This window comes from Amblyomma mixtum, chromosome 3 (assembly GCF_055824585.1).
Source record: "Amblyomma mixtum isolate Tamu chromosome 3, ASM5582458v1, whole genome shotgun sequence".
Lineage (NCBI taxonomy): Eukaryota > Metazoa > Arthropoda > Arachnida > Ixodida > Ixodidae > Amblyomma > Amblyomma mixtum.
Window position 1 is genome coordinate 340269529 of NC_143014.1, and position 21246 is coordinate 340290774.

At 48.0% G+C, this 21246-nt stretch overlaps 1 long non-coding RNA gene, 1 other non-coding gene and 2 pseudogenes across 2 annotated transcripts; 2 read left to right on the forward strand and 2 right to left on the reverse strand.

The window, feature by feature from the left end:
* Positions 1-430: 430 nt before the first annotated feature.
* On the reverse strand, positions 431-8082 carry LOC149356121 (uncharacterized). The gene is made up of 4 exons (XR_016289791.1): positions 7720-8082; positions 6351-6458; positions 3020-3067; positions 431-562 (listed from the first exon to the last, which is right to left on the reverse strand). It is a non-coding gene; the product is annotated as an uncharacterized LOC149356121 (long non-coding RNA).
* Positions 8083-16850: 8768 nt separating this feature from the next.
* LOC149356122 (uncharacterized) lies at positions 16851-18134 on the forward strand (annotated as a pseudogene).
* An 873-nt stretch (positions 18135-19007) lies between these two features.
* On the forward strand, positions 19008-19081 carry TRNAH-GUG (transfer RNA histidin (anticodon GUG)). Its single transcript has one exon. It is a non-coding gene; the product is annotated as a tRNA-His (tRNA).
* A 1319-nt stretch (positions 19082-20400) lies between these two features.
* On the reverse strand, positions 20401-20884 carry LOC149356124 (uncharacterized; annotated as a pseudogene).
* Between the last annotated feature and the right edge of the window lie 362 nt (positions 20885-21246).

Consider the following 21246-nt stretch of genomic DNA (forward strand, 5'->3'; position numbering starts at 1 on the left):
GACATATTTCACATAATTTGCGCAAGCTGAGCAAGCTCGCAAACGCGAGACATCTCTCACATAAGTGCGCAAGCCGCGTAAGGCTCGTACAGCAGGAGACATCCTCGCGTAATATGCGCAAGCCGGGTGAGGCTTCCAGAATGTCCGAGAGCCAAGGGTGAGTCCCAGAATGTTCAAGAGGCGAGTCTGGCTCACAGAGCACTAGACAGTGTCTAATGGAGTTACCATCATGATGCCGATAATACCTTGCATGGCTGCAAGGCTCCTACATCACTGCTCAACACGGTACGCTAATGTACTGCATTAAGGCCTCCTCATCTGTCTGTCACTGCCTCATTCAGCATGCATGTTGTGAGATAACAAGCTTTGCAGAAACGGTGCTTCGTGGGATGGCTCTCATGTGTGGAGCATGCTTGCAAAAGGACATAGATAAGGTCACCTTAACTGGCTTTATTAATGCCACATCCCTCATGATGGGTGCCACACAGTGGCTAAACAATTTCTTCAGTTTCTCCAAGTCCAGCAGGTTGGCGTCTTGATACAGGTTCTCACTATGCAGCACCTGCAAAAAGGTAGGAGTATATGCAAAAAAATTCAGTTAATCTGTTGTCTGGAAATTCCAGAAAAGGGCACAAGTACTTCTTCCATTAATGAACTAACGATGATTTCGAAAAGTTTCAGGTTTGAAATACAGACACTGGAAAACCCGACTCAAGCACGCAGACTGCTCAGCATCAAACCTGCACAAAATCTAATAACCGTGTCACACAGGCATTTTGAAGGCTTTCAAATGGCTATTAACTCAGTGGCACTTGAATACAGCTAAATGGGCATTTCCAATAGCCACTGAGTCCCTAGAACAGTGTGGACATCTATTAAGATTTTGAAGGCTTTTCAGTGGTAGAAATTTGCACTCAGACATGGAGCACTCGCAACTATACACTAAGCAATAAAATCAAAGCAATTTAATCGCTGAAAGAATACTCAACATGAAATTTACAACTTATTTGACTAAAAAAAAAAAGGCTGGCCACAAAACACTGCAGCAAGCATATTACCATTGTTGCCAATAGCACAAAAACCATGAATACCACCTTTTCAAAACTGTGTGAGCGCTACAACAGCTTCCCAGCAAAATTATCAACTGTGACAGTGGCTCCACAGCAGCTTGGTGCGAGATGATGAAATATCTCTATGGCGATCAAGTATTCTGTGTAGCAGTGGCATCACTCCCGAGTTGAAGTGCAAATCTCAAAGCTCAATCTCCCACCTCAACTGTTATCTTTAAATACATATTTAAATTCATTGAAGCGTGCTGCAGAAGTAGGTGGTCAGATCATTCGAGAGGATACCTGCAAGGTATCTCAGGAGACGAAAGGTCTGATGAAGAAACGCCAAAGCATGAGGACGTCTAACTTCAGAGATAGAATAGAACTAGGAGAGCTATCGAAGTTATTTATAAGTGCAAGGTAGCCAACATAAGAAAGTTTAACATAGAGAAAACCTAGCATGCTCTAAAGCATGGAGGTAGCCTAAAATCAGTGAAGAGAAAACTAATCACAGGTAAAAACCAGATGTATGCGCTAAAAGACAAAGAGGGCAATGTCATAAGCAATATGGATAAGATAGTTAAAGTAGCCGAAGAGTTCTGCACAAATCTCTACAGTAGTGAATGTAACCAGAACGTTACGGAGAGAGGCAGTAGAGCATAGCAATGGGACATCCCGCCAGTAACGAGGGAGGAAGTAAAGAAAGCCTCAGGAGCAATGCAAAGGGGTAAAGCAGCTGGTGAGGATCAGATAACAGCAGATTTGTTGAAGGACGGAGGAGAGATTGTGCTAGAGAAACTAGCCACCCTGTACACGCTTGCCTCGTGACCACGAGCATATCAGGAGCTTGGAAGAATGCGAACATTATTTTAATTCATAAGAAAGAAGATGTCAAGGACTTGAAGATTTACAGACCGATCAGCTTACTATCCATTGTCTACAAGGTATTTACTAAGGCAATCACTAATAGAGTCAGGACAACCTTCGAATTCAATCAACCAAATGATCAGGCAGGCTTTCGTAAAGGATACTCAACAAGAGACCACATTCATGCAATCAATCAGGTGATAGAGAAATGGGCAGAATACAACCAGCCCCTATATATAGCCTCCATTGACTACCAGACAGCAATTGACTCGGTGGAACCACAGCTGTCATGCAGGCATTGTGGAATCAGGGTGTAGAAGAGTGTTATGTGAAAATATTGGAAGATATTTATAACGACTGCACAGCTACCATAGTTCTGATTGAGAGGACATAGTACTAGCGCTTAAAAAACAAGGACGACAGGGTAGAGAAAGACAGCACAGTTGATGTCTAGCGCCTGTGCTGTCTTTCTCTACCCTGTCGTCCTTGTTTTTTAAGCGCTACTACTATGTCCTCTCAATCTAAACACCAACTAGCCCAGCTGTCTGCCTTAAATACCATAGTTCTCCATAAGGTCAGCAATAAAATTCCTCTATATTCCGAGTTTTCTAACACCACCATCATTTTTTGGCACCGTGACCATATCATACAAGAATGTGAGACCTACTGCATACCTAAAGAAAATATGTGTGTAAGCCAAGCATCAGCCGTTGTATGCAATAAGAAGTCTAAGTGAAAAAGATTCTATGTAAATTAGAGAAAGCCTTGCCATTTTTGTACTTCTGCTTCTATGACTGCTTGCTGGATTTTTTTCTTTAGTTGGAAGCATTCTTCCATCCCTTATCTCTATACACTATTCCTCTGCCAATTGACTGAGTAACCAAAATAGCAATTCCTAAGTAGGGAGGGGGCCTTCCACAGTGACCACACAGGGGCCTTCAAGTTCTTGCAGCAATCAAAACATCCCTTTGTAACACTGGCCTTGAATGCACCACTATACGTTTGTGGCAGGCCAAATACTTATACAATTTATGTTTTAAAACCACACAGAAATCCACAACTGCCATTATGAAAACAACCTAGTAATGTAACCATAAGCGTACCTGGCCAGCATGATCAGCATGGAAAGGCGCACAGCTTGTGTGCAGCTCCTAAAATGAAAGCAAATTCACATGATTAATTGCAATTTCCACAAAGACATTCTTGAAAAATCATGTTTTTGCACCACTCAGCCTCAAGCCTGCCTTATTGCTCCAGCAGCAATGAGGCAAATCTGAGCACAGCTTGGGGTGAGCTGGTGGTATCACATTACACACCTGACACTACATGCATCAATCCATTTGTATGATAGAATTTCAGAATGGCGAAAAGACACACACACAGGAAAAAATGGTGGGTGGATGAGATTAAGAAGTTTGTGGGGATACAGTGGCCGCAAGTGGCAAAGGACAGGGTTAGACATGGGAGAGTCCTTTGCCCTGCAGTGGGTGTAGTCAGGCTGCTGCTGCTGATGATGATGATGATGACAGCCTGAGCACACCTACAAAGTAAAACTGTGATCTCGACCCAGCAGCACTTTACTGTGTTGAAAGAGAACAGGTACAATTGAATTACTGCATTACCTTGTTATTATCATTAAAAAGTACAGGGCTCTAAGGACTTCCTAATTTACATCGAAACGAATGGGTTACAGTGAACTTTCACGGATTACACTAACAGGCACTGAAAATCCAACACAGCTACCCAAGAGAATATTAGGCAGCCGCGCTAGCCTTCTTTTGCGCTATGCTACCTGATACCAGATTAAAATTCCAGAGCAATTTACTCATACTCTAGCACTGGGATACGTTATGCCCCAGACTGATGCAGCTGTCTTACTAAAGGCAGAGAAGCTTTCAGTGTGGGTCATGTGTGCTGTGGCGTGAACACATGCACAGCATCGCCTGCTACCATTCAAGTCCTCTGTGTACACAAATGCAGGTGCAATAGAAAACCCACATCACAAATTTGGCTAGTCTGGTCGGCCAAGCATGGGCCAGCTGATAGCACGAAGCAGCAGGTGCGACACATACCATCATCATCAGCCTGACTAGGCCCACTGCAGGGCAAAGGACTCACCCATGTCTCCACATTAACCCTGTCCTTTGCTAGGTGTGGCCACCATATCCCCGCGAACTTCTTAATCTCATCCGCCCATCTAACTTTCTGCCGCCCCCTGCTGTGCTTGCATTCTTTTGGAATCCACTCCATTACCCTTAAGGACCAGCGGTTATGTTGCCTTCCCATTACAAGCCCCGCCCAGGCCCACTTCTTCCTCTTAATTTCAAGTAGCATGTCATTAACCCGCGTTTGTTCCCTCACCCACTCCGCCCCCTTTTGGTCTCTTAATGTTAGACTTATCATTTTTCTTTCCATAGCTCACTTTGCTGTCCTTATCGTTTGGCACGTGTTTTTTTCTTTGTAATCAGGCATAAAGTATTATACACGGATTACCACACGGCATCCTCCTATGACCGCTAAATAATTTATAATCAAATTTCTTTCTCCTGCTGCATTTGTTTCGGTTTCGACAGCTGAATGATGGCTGTGACGTCAAAGCGAGGTTATTGGTCATGTGAGGCATGAAAAACTGCAATACAATTGGTACTTCTGGCTCTTAAGGTATGCTGGCGTACGCTGTAGCGAATTAAAATGATGAAGCAGCGATTATAAGTGCAGTTTTTCCACGCCTCACGTGACCTATAACCTCTCTTTGATGTCATAGCCATAGTCAAATTGTTCACCGAAACAGGATGGCAGAAAAAGTTGATTATAAATTATTTAGCGGTCTCACGCGAATACCAGATGGTGATTCATGCATAGTAGTGTCTTCCGCATCATTATAGAGAAGAAAACATGCCACCAAGGTTAGGTGTCTATACTCTTCATTAGCCTCCACGTTTCTGCCCCAAAAGTGAGAAACATGCAGGCTAAAGAAAAGATTTCAGCTTAAGTACCAAAGTGGCTCTAATCACACGATGAAGCAGAAAAACTCTCGACACTTGAACAGAGAACAAATAGGAATTCCAACAAAATTTTAGATTCTTGTAAGGCTATCAAGCATTTCTGAATATTGTAAACTGCACTTTCACACATACAGTACGCATGTATGCCAAGCTCACATTCAGTAGCCCTGTTTACCGGCTGTAATTATCACGGTCTGAGCTCAGTTACAGATTTAAAACCAGCCAAAAGATGCAACACAGGAAAAGAGAAGAAAACAGGTTCGACTATCAATTGAATTTTTTGTAAAGGAAAAGAAGGCTCGCATGAAGATGCGCCATACATGACCCACACCGGTGAAAGGCAGGACAACAAATAACTGTCACTGATATACAAGCACGTCATCTAAAAGAGAAAATTCTTTCTGTTGAAGATTGACTAATGGCTTCGCTACTCATACAGCCCTTCCCTTGGAGATATGCATCAAATACCTTACAGATTTGTTTACCACTTCTATACACCACTGAAGTGTCACAGAAATCAGGTGTACACACTGATGGGTCATCTTATGATTTACACTCACGACATTGGCACTGTAGTGCCAGATTAGAAGCTGCCTTCCCCCTAACGAGTTAGTGCTCACTCAGGAACACATTAAAGACACCTGCACATATCCCTGAAGTAGTTTCTTGCACAAGCTAGCGGAATGTGATAAACCACTTCCTGCAAGTCCTGAACCTAGTTTTATGGGATACCATACTGCTATCCCGGATTTTAACAGCAGCGCAAAGGCCATCAACACAATGATTGGCGCAAAAATTACATTTAAAAATTTTCCCGCCACTCGATTTGAACTCATGAAGTCTACACAAAGGACTCCATGATAACCGCTCTGAGGTGAATGGCAGTTCAGCCTAGCCTCTGGAATCTGTGCCAAAAAAAAACGGAGTCAGCGCATCGCAATTTGCTTCCGAAATCAGCCGGTGCTGATGAAAATTGTATGTTTTGCTTTCTCTGGCTTATAAAGCTCCACTTTCAGAAAAAGTGTCGTCTTTGTGGTTAGGATGCGGAACTTCATCATCACAGGTCAACTTCAGCTTGCCATCAGTGTCCCTTTAATGCCTCAAAGTTGAACAATAGCTCCATTCATAGAGGAGGGCTGTGCATAAATTTCGACCACCAAAGATTCTTTAACATGCACTGACATTGCATAACACACGAGCAAATATGCATTTCGCCTTGTCGAAACGAAGCCATCACAATTCAATCCCGCGTCTTTGGGCTCAGTAGCCGAACACCAATGCAGTAGGCCACAGCAGCAGGTGAAAAACAAAAGAGAGCCCTTAATAGGCAACCAAACTTGCCAAAATCAACATAACGAGGGGTCACACAAGTAGCAGTGGACTAGGAAAATAAAAGCTACTTGTGTCGGAAGATGTCTTCAGTGTTTACCTCAAAAGCCTGCTTGCTTGCTGGGCATCCTAGCACCAAGTGAAAGGCTGGCACAGCTATACTGGACAGCTTGGAAGAGGCATTGCTGGTAAAGCTATGTGGAGATTGCTGCAAGGTAAAAAGACACATTTAACAGCAGCACAGTGCAAAAAATGGACTAGAATCAAGCATGTAAGGCAAAGTGCAAGGCACAAAAAGGAGCCGGTCGCAGAATGGAACACAACTGTTTAACCACAATTCGAAGTGGGCCAGGCAACAAGAAATTCATAACCACGGCAGTCATTCACAAGCTAGCCTCAGACGAGACATCACTTGCATATCGATATCCAGCATCGTTTCTACAATACATGCCACCATTCAAAAGAACAGACCCACAGCAGAACGATATTTTCAGTAGAAGGCTGGTTTGCTTCAAATTCTGCATGCGTCCTTCAATTTGAAATCTGGCATGATTAGCACTGATTTCACATTCTCACAGGTATGATGAATTAATAGTGCCAATTGAAGAAAAACCACACTTTTTCCTTTAACATCAAATAAGGTATTGGAGAGGTACCTCAGCATATTTAAGTCAAAGTCAGATTTATTTGCGCCATTGGTTATAATCATGAAACAATCAAGTTTATTCTTCGTACATATTAAAGGCTCAATTACCCTTAAATATCACTGCAACTTCGGGATTTAGGGCAAATGGAGCTAGGGCACCTGTGTGCATTTAGCAGTTGTTTGTACCATTTCAGCCCCGAGCCAAAGTATGAAAAAGCGAATGCCAAAATAGAGGCAAAAAACTTCAGAGCAATTTGTTTTTATCTCACCGTTCTGCTATTCAAGGCTCGACTACACTGGCTCGGCTATAAGTACGAACGCAGCTGGATCATATGGAGCTTCGTACCTTAAATACACAATTTATAAAAGTACAAGTGAAATACAAGTGAAAGAGGAGGAAGCTCAATCCTAACGCATACAGCTGAATCGCAGTCTACGTAGTTAAACTGCTCGAGCGCTGTTACTTCAATTACAGCGTAACATGCGGCGAGAATGTAAAGCCCGGGCCGAAGATCTATTGGTGGGCACATATTCCATTCTCGGCGAGAGATGAATGGCAGTACGGCGGCAGTACGGCGCCGATATCGTGCACCCCACGATCGGATCAGCTGTGCATATTTGCATGGCATACTGACCATGACCGTGTGACCACTGACACTACACGCGCATTCATTCCCGTGTGCCGCCAGCAAACAACCTTTCAGCGCTGCGTGCTGCCGCGATAGGCACTGCGTCTTCGCGTCTCTGTACTAGCTGTGTTGACGTGGCCAGTTGTGCGCAAAGGCTTTGAAATAATGAACAGGTTCGAAGAAAATTAACTTACCCCCAAGATGCGAGATGTCACCCGGGTAGTGGTCTCCCACCAGCTGCTCCGCCATGGAGGAAATGAGCCCCACCGTCAGCATAGCGTTTCCAGTGAAGGCGCGCAAAGGACGACGCGCTATCCGTCGAGCCCGCTGACGCACGCTATAAACACAGGTTTACTCAGCACCTTACCACGTTTTCGTACATCGCACCAGCGAATTTCACTGCTGTCGGCACATCACATATCGGAAGAGTGACAAATGCTCATGCCAGCGATGGTTCATGCCCTCGGCACCACAAAGGACCACGAAAAACGTAGTAACGCTGACCGCCATGCTGTCCCTCCCCAGACGCTGCGTTCGTTGGCTAGCGCTTCGGCCAGTTCCGGCTTCCTTCGGCCCGTTTAGAAAGGCATCGCCTCCAGACAATCCTCCAGGTCGTCTCTTTCGGGCTCTATGCTTTTGGGCAGTGCGATAGCAAAGGACTAAAACCAAATGAAACTTTCGTTACAAAAATAATTAAGTTCTTATGCACATATTAGCATTAAAAACTTGAGAAATTTGTGACGCATGGACGCATTAATATGCGTGTCGGTACATTCGTGCGTGCGTGCGTGAGTGGGCATGGTCTAGCGCGTCAAATCCAAAGCCTATCCGACATGCCAACGTTGCGACATGCTGCATGGTTTCTGAGATCACCGCCGTGAGCTTCGCTTGTTTTCTCGTGCTGCTGCTGGGCGGTCTTGCGCGCCGCTGTTACTGTGCTGGAATCGCAAAAGAAGAAGGATTACCGGTGTGTGCTGCCGGTGGGCGCGCTCTCATCCAAGAGTAGTAGCAGCTCCCAATTAAGCGATCCGTCGGGGCATACGTGCTATGGATGTCTGGTCGACAACGATAATGAGGTCAGCAGTGCGGTGCCGTCGTTTGATGAGTCGAACCTTTCGGCCTATTGCACTACTAACTTCGTTGCAAAAATGCCTGGCTCATAAGCAGCGACAGTGGCCATTGTTTCTGTGGTGTGTTTCGATTACAAGACGGCGCCCTTCTACAGTGTGGCTTCCTTGGAAACTTAGTCGGCGGTGTGCCTGCAACGCCTGTCGCTGTCAGCTCAAACTGACCGCCTGCGAGCGCTGCCTTCTTTTGCGATGTGAACGGTGACGGGACACTTACTGCCTGTGGCCGGAGCTTATAGCAAAAGCGAAGAGTGTTTTGTGTGAAGGTTTGACGAAGTGCGTGTGTCAGTCTGGACCCTTAGCAAGTCATACGAGATGCGACATGCAAAAGTGGTCCACCAGTCGCCTCAGCAGAAAGGAGTGCGGATGTTTTTTACGTTACTTCAATCGAGAACTGCCCATGCAAATATTTCAACTCGTCTCTTGCCTAAACAGCATAGTAAAGAAGCTAAAGCAACAAAACTGCTGTTTCCATGCTGTATATTGATTCCGCACTCGTGCTAGAGGTGGGAAATATGTAGCAGTTATTGGCGGAGTTACAGCCTATGAAGCACGTGCAGCTTCATGTAATTGCAGGTTAGGATATGCGCCTTACTTGGTATTGACTTTGTAACCAGACATAGCCATCTGTCAACTAAAAGAAATTTTCTTGCTATAGGATTCTGCAGCATTATGTATGCTTCTGGACACTGAATACCGGGTGCGTCACCTCTCTTGAAAGCACTCAGATTTGTGTACTTATCAGTATGTTTGAGATGAGAAAATTTTATCAGCTTCTTTTCTTTATTTTATAATTAGCTACACAGCATGTCGCAAAAAAAAATGTTTTAAGGAAAAGTATTTCAGTTTAGAGTAGAACAGTTCAACAAAGTTGTTTTGGGCATTCTGGTAACTTCAAGATGGTATCTGATGGTTGCATACAGACGCGCAAGTCAAACCTCAAAGGGCATCAAACTTAACAGTACCGCTGAGCTTATCCTTTCGTGCTTTTTATGTGTGTGTAGATCACCTGGGGAAGTTCAGTATTGGATGTTGGATTTCATAGTTCTGCTACAACTTTTATCTTCCTTTCTACACATGAAACATGACTGAACTCGATTACATTCCCCAAGCAAATACCTGACGCCTTACAAGCGTTCCTTACTGTGAACAGTTGTCCCAGTGCATTATATCCACTCATGTGCAGCACACTGTTGTGTTGCTCTTGGTCTCCGAATGTGACTCTCAGCAATATGATGGAATCATAGTCCATCCAGATGGTCTTTGTGGTAGTGCAAATTTCAAAACAGATTGAAGAAGAATGAAGAGTGTGATACTTCGTCATGCATCATGCAATGCTGGTGCTAATCAGGCAACATGTGTGTTATATATACTTCGCACATTTGAAATTCATTGGATTTGTTCTGGAGCCATACTGGGAATTAATTAATCGATCTGTGATTCGTCACTGAAATTGAGAGAGGGCACTAATTTCTGAACTTTTGACACCAACTGTGAATTCAAAACTGTCTTTTCGTGTAGGCTTACATGGCCTTTTTACGTGTATGTAAATTTATGCTAATGACTTTGGAAATTGCCTCGTAACATTCCTGTTACAGCTCACAATTCGCTTTCTGCACGTCATGTTTGATTGAACCTGATTATATCCCCAAGCTTGTTTGTTGCACCTAACAAATACTGTTGCCCTTTCAGAGTTATTCCATTGATTGACTCCTTTCGAGTGCAAGCAACAAATGGTTGTGTTGCTTCTGATTTCGAAATATGGCTGTCTGCATGACAGGCAACAACATAAGTGCTCTGGATGGCTTTCATCATGCATCTATAAGATATCTGTAACTTTCAGAATTGGTTAAAGGAAGAACTGAAGGATGCTGTAAGAGTCATTAGCAGCTTGTTTTTTACATTATTTTACAATGAACTTGCAATGTTGACAAGTTCTTCCTCAGTGTGCATGTTGTCATGTACAGGTCCCTGCAGTATCGAAGGGAACCATTTTGCACTAAAAGATAATTTTTTTGTTATTTGTTTGCTGAAGTTGAAAATGATTAATGGGTACTTACGCCAAGACGAAAATTATAAAACAGCAAAACGTGAGCTTATTGCTCATTATTGAGAAGTAATCATTAACTGAATGCTCGAACTTTGTTTGCTTTCACCCTAAATGGGCCTTTACAGTCTCGACAAGTTGCTACTAAGCAAGCAAACGCACGCATGGCCACACGCAGCCTCACTGAGCTTGCTCAGTATGCACATAAGCACGCACAGCTTCGGCAAGCCCCCTCTCAGCACGCAGATGTCCACGTACAGAGAGTTCTCCACGAGAGTCCACGATTTCTTACACGCAAAGAGTGTGCGTGAACGTCTATCAGCTCACAGTACGCGCATATGTACACACAGGACGCACAGGATGCGTACAGGTAACGCACAATTTCTGCGCATTCGTGTGCAAAATGAGCGTGATCGTACAAAAATCACTGTTCTCGTGCAAACTCACACAGAGTTTTTTCAATAGGGTAGGCATCCAGTGAAATGCAGTCACTCCACGCGTATACCACAGCTACACTTACGCTGCCTAAAGTTAACATGAACAAACTGTCGTGTCCAGTCGCTGTGTTGAATGCAGCGAAAGACGCACACGGTACTTTAAGACTTCGTTTATTTAAAGCCGATGAGGGTGCGACCAGCGTCGACCGAGGCAGGAGCCGAACTGGCCGCCCGAAGAAAGGAGGGAGTGGAGAAGCGTCCACGGGAGGGAGTGGCTTCCCAGAACAGGAGGAGGGTGCGGGGGCGCACCGTGGGGGGGCCTCTGGCGACAGCGTGCGACGAGGGGCAAGCGGTCGTTAAGAGGAGGATTGAGTGGTCGTTAGGAGGAGGATGCGAACTGTCGTTAGGAGGGGAATGCGAGTGGTCGTTAGGAGGGGGCGCACACACACAAAAGCAATAAGGGGACACAACACTTCCTTCCCCCTTAGAAAGTTGCCTGGTATCGTGCAGGGGGTCGGCGCTCACGCGTGGAGGCGCGCTGGCTTTGTGCGCTCGGGGGAGAAACACTTGTAGGCTGGCTGTTGTTCGCTGTGTCTCCTGGGTCTGTCCTGGGCGAAGTCTCTTCTTCCGGGAAGAGGTGCCAGGCTATGTGGGAAAATGGTGCACGTGTTCTCTCCGCTGGCGGACAGCTCTCAGACGGCGTCGTAAATCTACGCAGCTGGTTGAGATGTCGGCGTGCTACTGTGCCATGTATGTTGACGAGCCAAGAGCGCAGGCCTATGCGTCTGACAATTGTAGCTTCCTCCCAGCGTGGCTTTTTCAGAAACTGTCGGGCGAGGACGCGCTGCCCCTCATTAAGCGTGCCGCAGCGCGGAATTGCTTTTTCTTCCCGGAACGTCTCTGCCTTTGGCTCGGGGAGGATGGCTGTGAGCTGGGTTCGCATTTCACGCTCGAACATCATTTTCGAGGGGGTCTCGCCTGTTGTGCTCTGAACCGTCGTGTGCTGCTTGAAGAGAAAGCGCGCAAGGCGGCGCTGCAGCGAGCCTGTCTGATCTCTTTCAAGGGCGCGTTTTAGCTCGGCTACGTAGCGCTCGGCTTGTCCGTTTGTCGCTGGGTGGTAGGGGGCCGATGTAACTGAGGAGATCCCGTTGTCGCGATAAAACTTGAGAATCTCCGCAGACACAAAACGGTGTTCCGTTGTCAGATACTACCTTGCGTGGCAGGCCGAACGTTGCAAATAGTGATCGGAGGTTGTCAATGACTGCTGCCGAAGTCGTCTGTCCCATTTGCCTTATCTCAAGCCACTTTGTGTAGGCATCTACGACCACAAGGAAAGTGCAGCCCTCAATTGGTCCTGCAAAATCAATGTGCAGTGTGTGCCATGGTGTGTCTGGCTTTTCCCATTCTGGGACAGGAGCTTTCGGCGGGGCGCTCCGGCTGCTCTGGCAAGGCTTGCATTCTCGCACCACTGTTTCGATGTCGTTGTCAATGCCAGGCCACGACATGTAGCTTCTGGCACACTTTTTCATTGCAACGATGCCCCGATGTCCGGCGTGGATGAGAGACATAGCTTGTGCGCGTAGTTCTCTCGGCATCACAACTCGGGACCCAAATATGATGCAGCCGCGATGGGTGCTCAACTCTGTAGCTCGCCTGCGGTAAGCGTCGAAGTTGTCCCCTTTGAGTTTATGCACGTTGCCTTGTTGAACAGCTGTGTAAACTAGCCGGAGAGCTGCGCACTTCTGCGTAGATGCTGCAACTGTGCCTGCTGTAAGCGGAGGTTCTGGCAGTGCTTCGAACATCAGAACGTCTCCTGGTGGAAATGGTTCGTCAACAGTTGCGTCTAGTGGCAGACGGCTTAGCGCATCGGCGTTTTGATGTTTACCAACCATGTTCTGGCTCGGCGTCTGGTGTATGCCGCATATCATCACGCCTAGTGGAGAAAACCAGTTTCTCCCTAGAAGGCTTGATCCTGTGCCCTTCACAACAAGCAGAGGTAGCGTATGGGTCTGGCCGTTGTAGTTAACCTGCACGTTGGCAGAGCCCAATAGTGGCAGATTCTGTCCTGACCACGTGCGCAGGTGCGTGTCGTCTTGTTGCAGGGCTGGTGCGTCAGATGGCCATGAAGTTCGGAACGTGTCCTCACTGATCAGAGTACAGGCTGCGCCGGAGTCCACCTCGAACTTAATCAGCTGGTGATGTACGCTTACTTCTGTAAAAATCTTCGGTCGCGTGCCGAGATTCATGGTGTTCAGGTCGTACAACACAGATGGTGTTGCTGATGTTGTTCCATGGAGATCAGATAGCGGCGTATTCTCTGAGGCGTTGACGCTGTGATTAGGCTGGGAAGGTGACTTTATCTTGGCAAGTCTCCGTTTCGTAATGCATGCTCTTTCGATATGCCCTCGCTTGTGGCAAAAATTACACGTGGCTGACTGGAATCGACATCCCTGGGGGTTGTGTTGGTCGTCACACCGCCAGCAGCGTTGTGCCTTTTTGACCGATTTTACAACAACAGAAGGCTTGCGCACCTGGTTGCTTGTCTGGTGTACCGGCTCGGTGTTCCGGCGAATCCCTCTCTGCTGGTGACCGGCGCTCTCCGCTCGAACGGCGATGTCGTAAGCTTTGCTGAATGTGAGGTCCTTCTCAGCGAACAGGCGCTGCTGCAGTGACTCGTCACTCAGTCCGCACACAAATCTGTCGCGTAACATCACGTCCAAGGGAAGCATGGTGGTGTTAGCAGAAGAAGCTGCGTCTCCCTCCTGCCCGGTAGCTGTTGTCGACAGCGTTCCAAAATTGCAGTCGGCAGCGAGCTTCTTGAGCGCGGCTACGTAGGCGCTCACAGTTTCTCCTCCCAGTTGATCTCGTCGTTGGAAGCGAGCCCGGCTGTAGACCTCGGATGGCCTTGGGTCGTAGTGCTTTTGCAGCGCTTTTACGATGTCGTCGTAAGACACTGCCGCTGGTGTGCTTGGCTGAATAAGGGCGCAGACAGTATCGTAGGTCTGCTCCCCGCACAGCGTCAGCAGGTTGGCCCTCTTCAAGGCTGGGTCTGTGATGTTGTTAGCTTCAAAGTAGAACTGAAGGCGTCCAACCCACGTTGACCACGATGAGCCGTTGAACTCTGGTATCTGATTGGGAAACCCTCGCGTAGCCATGGCTTGTCAATAGCGTTGCGTAGCGCGGGTCGAATCCACTTTCTCGTCGCCACTGTCGTGTCCGGTCGCTGTGTTGAATGCAGCGAAAGACGCACACGGTACTTTAAGACTTCGTTTATTTAAAGCCGATGAGGGTGCGACCAGCGTCGACCGAGGCAGGAGCCGAACTGGCCGCCCGAAGAAAGGAGGGAGTGGAGAAGCGTCCACGGGAGGGAGTGGCTTCCCAGAACAGGAGGAGGGTGCGGGGGCGCACCGTGGGGGGGCCTCTGGCGACAGCGTGCGACGAGGGGCAAGCGGTCGTTAAGAGGAGGATTGAGTGGTCGTTAGGAGGAGGATGCGAACTGTCGTTAGGAGGGGAATGCGAGTGGTCGTTAGGAGGGGGCGCACACACACAAAAGCAATAAGGGGACACAACACAAACATAGTTCTTTCAAACTGGTATATAGTGATGTATATCACTTGGACACACAGTGTATATCCACTCGAAGCGTCTGCCACCGCGACATTTACGCTGGATTAAGCTGTTGTGAACAGTGCCATGCGCCCAACGTTTAACAAGCGTGCTGTCACTTTATTATGCGAAGCATACTACTTTAGCTACCACTACAGCTCTTCACCGTGGTTATGCGCCTCCAAATCACGTGATACATGACGTCACACCACGTGACACGATGACGTCACGACAGTGGAGAAACGGAGGCCCACCTCGCGCCGTCGCTGTGGTTGTGCGCCTCCAAATCACGTGATACATGACGTCACACCACGTGACACGATGACGTCACGACAGTGGAGAAACGGGGGCCCACCTCGCGCCGTCGCTGTGGTTGTGCGCCTCCAAATCACGTGATACATGACGTCACACCACGTGACACGATGACGTCACGACAGTGGAGAAACGGGGGCCCACCTCGCGCCGTCGCTGTGGTTGTGCGCCTTCAAATTACGCGACACGATGATGCTTCGCATTCTCCAGGCTTAACCAAGTTAAGCCTCAGCCATTTTGGTCTACGCCTCGTATCTGATTCCTATATCGCTATTATGACATGCTATTATCACTTGCCAATGACATGCTTGGGTTACACCCAGGCTTCCTTTATAAGGCGAAACCACTGAATCGTTTCTGTCTGTTGTGTTCGTGTTGCTGTTCGCATAAATACTTGACTTCACGGTCAGAATAATGCTGACGAGGATGCGATCACTGATTGAGCCTACACAGACGACAACGACGCCACGGTAAGCGAGGACATCATTGATGACCACCCCCCTCCTATCTTTGGCCGAGTTCTCTCCAGGCTCTGGCAATATTGACGTCTACGTGGAAAGGTTCGGTCTGTATGCAACATCCAACCTAATAGGCGCAAGTAACAAGTTGCAAGTCCTCTTAGCAATCCTGATTGAAAAGGCTGAGCAACTTTACGTATCTTGCTGCTCAAACGAAACCCACGTAAGTTGTTGAATTTTTGGCCTGCAGGGCAAAAGCGTAAGCCAAGGAGGTGCAGGCAAAAGGCGTTACAAAACACTTAAGGCCTGCCCAACTAAAAAAAAATTAAGCGTCTGACAGTGGCAGCTTAAAAAATTGGCGGTGGTTTGACCAATGGCCATCCCGAGTAGAATTGCGGAAGCAACGGCGCGGCATCGCAGCGGCGGCGGCATCTCAGGGGCACTTTGACTGTCTAAAGTGCGTAGAGGCGGCAGCGTTTACTGCACCACTTTGACTGCCTGTGTGGCACTGGTGACGTCACCACTGGATGACGTCACCCACAGTTAAGTAATTGCAAATTACTAATAATTGTTAATTACTGATTAATTACTAAAGATTAATTAACTGCCAATTAATGACGCTTAAGCTTCGCCTTTAGAAGTGGAACGCGACAGCGTGTTGTAGCGCTGCCAGGGAGTCCACGGAACGCCACCACCCGTTCGGCGCTATGCCTTGCCCTTTGAACGCAACGCTTTTTGAGCAAAGGAAATGCCGCAGTAATTCTCTGTCATCTCGGTGGACACCTGAACCGCACTGTAGAGGAAGGGAGGAAGTAGGAGTTAAAGAATAAAGAGGGGCCATAATGGAGAAAATGAAAATTGTATTTGAGGACAGGAAATTACGCAGTAACTGTCTCACACTCGCTGCTTGCGCATGCGCAGTTGGGGCTCTCCGGGGCTCCGCGAAATCGCACACACCTAGCGTAGTGTTGCTTCCGCAAAAAAATCCACCTTTATTAAACACTTGCAGCACAATAATAGCAAGCGTTATTCACATTCATTTCACGCTAAGTCCAACTTTGACCAATAGGCGGGGCAGCAGAGCACTCCGCGCGAGCAGGGCAGGAATCCGCAGGGCTAAAACTGTTTTCTCGCGCGACGCTCCGCTGGGGACTGCGAGCAGAGCGAAAAGTAAACTCGCTGTGCTACAAGTCTCCAGTGAAACTGAACGCCTCCTTTAGCTGATATGAGCAAAAAAAGTTCTCAGTAACTTCAGAGTAACTTCAGAGGCGCATCAGTAGAGACTTTTAGCAGAGCGCGACAGCGGAGCAGAGTGGACGACAGGGGACGCCGCTACGCATGCGCAGAACGCTCAGGCGGCCAGCGGGTTTACGACGCTGCGTGCCCACTCGCTAGTCTGGTCTTACCAGCCGAGAGCGCCCAGCGAGCGAGCGTCGTCAGCGCCTAATATGGCGGCCTTCAGTGCGAATGTTGGCGTGCCGGCTTCATCGAACACGGACGCGGCGCAAGCACGCCTGCAAGCAAAGAAACCGCGCAAATGTTTTAGCGCGCAAGAAGATTTTGAAGCGAAAAGTTTCACTAGGCTCGTCAACAGCGGGTCTGGCGTGCGCCGTGATCAATTTTAGCCACAGCTGCGCATGAGCGAAACCGAGTGACGTCACGCGGAGCGCAGGTGGCCGCTGCTGCCGCAGGCGTCGTTGCCGCCGCGCGCTGAGTCCGTCGTCTGAGCGTCGCCGCTTCTCCTCCTCGCCACCGTTTTGCCCTTCGCCGCTGCCGCGTGGTCGCCGCCGCCGTCCAAAGAGGAGAAGGTTCTTTCGCAAGGCGTTTCGAGAACGCGTGAGGGGCGACGGCGGCCATAGAAGAGGCGATCATCCTCGCCACCGTTTGACCTTTTGCCGCAGCCGTGCGCAGTGCACATTTGAAAGGAGGGGTATATAAGGCGAGCTTGCCTATAGAACAGGCGCAGACACTCGCCATGGAAGGAGAAGAAGAAGCAACAGTCGGACGGCATAGAAACACCGATTCAGAAGTGGTAGCTTGGAATTTGGCTCAAAAGCAGAGAGAGCTTTTCGCTTATCCAGGCTTAACCTTATCTAAGCCACAGCAAATGTTTTTGCCTTCTGCGGGAAGTGGCCGCGACAAGGCCACTCGGAGACGAGCTGAAGTGGGTGAGCGCCCTCGCAAATGTTAACCGGGTGGTTGGCGGACAGCTAACGCTTTGCGGTATAAAACATCGAGTAGATCTCATCGGCTACTCTAGGCGGGAAGATGCAAAGAACTTGAAAAAGTGAGCGTGTTTTTGTTTCTTCGCTGCGCAAATACCGCGCTTTGGCGCACGTGTTTATGTGACGTGCATTTTCTGGCCTATCCAGATCTGGGACCGAAGAGCAGTAGACAGAAAAGGAGCAAATTCTTCAGGATCTCTCTGACTACGCACGGGCTGTGCAGTACGAGCCGCGAATAACTCCAAGAAGTGCAGGCTGCGCCGTGCATAGGAAGAGGCCAGGAACGGCTCATGACGACTCAACAACGAGGAGGGCAGCACATAAACTACGAGGTGGGAGTCACTTGGAGGAAGAAGTTGCTGGCGACTGCTCCTATTCGGCCACGCCAGCTTTGTAGATTTGAATTGCTAGTGAGAAAGATGGTAAGTTTTTGTCATGCCTGCATCTTGTGTCTTGTGTTCTTGTGTCTTCCATTTCGACCGGTTAACTGTAAAGCCACATGCACGGCCCGTAAGCTCGTGTACTGGGCTTTGTACAAGTGGCGCGTGTGTACACACACGAAACACTCGAGTTTTGATGTCGTTGTCTGGGTTCTAGGTTGTTTTCACTTTCTCTGAGCCACTCGGGAGGGGGGGGGAAGGGGGTTCACTGCATGACCGTGTACAGAGGTGTACCCAAGGCTGCTGCGTGCCCACGCTGTGCGGACTGAATCAAGTGACAGCGGAGGGGACAGTTGCATATCAGTGTGCTGAGCATTTTAGCGCTCCTAGTGAGAGGTGAAGAATATGTTAGCGCGACTTGTATCCAGAGTTGCCAAAATCTAACACAACAGACAAAACAAAGGTAGGCTAGATAAGGACCTCAGGTATCGTGAGCTGATTTCGAAGTGGAACTGCTTGACCCATACGAAATGTTAGAGCTGAAACGGGACTTTGAGCTAACCGGGACTTGGTATTGGTAATTGGTAATTGAGCTTGGTAATTGAGCTAACCGGGACTTGGTAAATGGTAGAGCGACTGCGCCGGTGAAGCGGTGGTCCCGGGTTCGAACCCCGGTCCAGGACGGATTTTTCTTTAACTACGAAGTTTCTGAGAAAGCTGTATAGCTTTCCTTCGTAGCCGTATGGCTGCGCTTGGGTGGATGCCAATGAGTAATTACTCCCTTATTACAAATCTACTCCACCTTGAGGGATTCCCATAAAGATTTGACCAACACACTTCCCACTTCGAGTTACTGATCAATTCGCTCTCGCCCTACCATAAGCTTGCCGTCCCGGTTAGCTCAATTGGTAGAGCGACTGCGCCGGTGAAGCGGTGGTCCCGGGTTCGAACCCCGGACCAGGACGAATTTTTCTTTAACTACGAAGTTTCTGAGAAAGCTGTATAGCTTTCCTTCGTAGCCGTATGGCTGCGCTTGGGTGGATGCCAATGAGTAATTACTCCCTTATTACAAACTGCTTGCATGTGCACAAAACGTTTGATGAACAAAACAAAAAACTATCTCAATGCACAGCATAGGTAATATCGATGACCGAATAATTCTGTGTCACTTTGATTCAAGGCTTCGTTTTTGCAGAATTCTGGAATAAACTCTTCATTTTGGTAGCTGCCTGGTGTTGTGAAGCTTTAATAAGGTGGATTGGTGAGCTAGTTGGTTCATGATCGTATAAATGAACACCAGAAAGGAAACAAGGACGTCGAAGAAGCACACAGACAAGGATGATGCTCGTCCTTGTGTGTGTGTTTCTTCGACGTCCTTGTTTCTTTTCTGCTTCTCAATTATACGATCATGTGACCAACTAGCTCACCAATCCACTTTATTACAGCTTCACAACACCAGGCAGCTGTCCTTGTCTGTGTGTTTCTTCGACGTACGTGTTTCCTTTCTGCTGCTCAATTATACGGTTGTGAAGCAGTATCGAGGGGCAAGGTTATCATCTAGAGGTGATGGTTCAAAGCCAAAATACTGAGAAACTTGGGCGATGTGCAAACAGGTATGGCATTTCGCGAGAAGTGCACTTGCATTGTATATGCGTGGCAGGTTCTGGAGGTAAAGCTTCTGATTTTTTTTTGAAGTGTACAAAGGCCAAAAGTCCCGCGATTTTACCGAAGCCCCATTCCACTGCCTGCCTCACACTGCTCATAGCTTTGTTGAATGATTGCTGCTCAGGGATCAGGGAAACACCACCATAGGGCTTCAGCAGAAGGGGCCGCAAAGGGTAGGCAGGGTCCCCTTATATGCTTTGTATATGCTTTGCTGTTTTCGAAGTTACCTGAAAGACCGAAAATAAATTGTATAATAAGACGACATTACACCTTGCCGGTTTCCAAGCACCAGGCATAGAGGAAAGAATGAGCAACAACGCTTTGTTGAGGCGGCTGTGCTGGATAGTTCATACCGCTGCTAGTTACTCACCAGCATCATGTTTGCTTCCAGGATACGATTCCTCTGACAGATAATTCCATTTGGGCACGTTATTGAATGGTATTTCAGGGCGTGCACGCGTTTGTGGCCACTAAAATAATCTTTTTGTTCCTAGATGGTCGGCATAGCGCCGGCGCCGTCTACGAACACCCAGCAGCTTTTATGCGGGGCTCCTTTTTTGTGAACGGCCTGGAAAAAGAACAAAAATGCGGAAAATCTTGACTCCAAAAACTCGTATCCTATTTACGGCTTACCTGACAGAACACTTCCAGCGAGTCCAAGATCAACCAGGCATGGTTGTTCAGGTCATCCCACAAACGAAAAAAACCGCGATTCGATTTGTCTGAGAAATGCGTTGGTCACAGATGATAGGGCCGAGCTGTGTCGCCTGAAAAGGCGTTCCAGATTGAAGAACCGTTTGGGATGTGCAAGCCGTCGCAGAGTTATGCACGGGGCCTCGTCCCCGCGAACTGCCACCCTCTTTGGAGTTACCACCGCTTCAGGTATCAGTGAGGCCTTCTGAAGCCTGTGCACGTCACCTTTCTCAAATCGAAAGTATATCTTGAACACCCCACTGTCGATGTCATCAATGATCAGAAGCCCGCGCACAGAGTGTGGGTCACGTCGTGTTTCACCAGAAACTTCAAGACACAGCATATCTTCTGTTTCTGACCACTTTAGCTGAGACAAGAGTAGCGGGTCTTGGGGTATGGTCTTCGGCATCTCTAGAACTTACCACACTGCTGTGCTGGAGGCAATTTCTGGTCGTGACTCGTGAACTCGCGCTGTACGCACAACGCACCTAAAACCAGCTTGCGGCGTGTGGCCTATCCGCCGCCCCCCCCCCCCCCCCCCCCGAATTTCACCTCTGTTTGAAACCAAACTCGATGAAAGGCTAATTAGACTATGGGAAATACGATGGTGACCTCAAAATTTGCATTGATCATCTCCGAATTTGGGCTTCCTGAGCCCATAAATTTCACCTCTGATTTGGACCAAAGTCGATATCCAGGGTAATTTGACTATAGACCACACTAAGATGACCTTCAAATCTGGCCATGGCCATTCACAAATCCCCCGCCCCC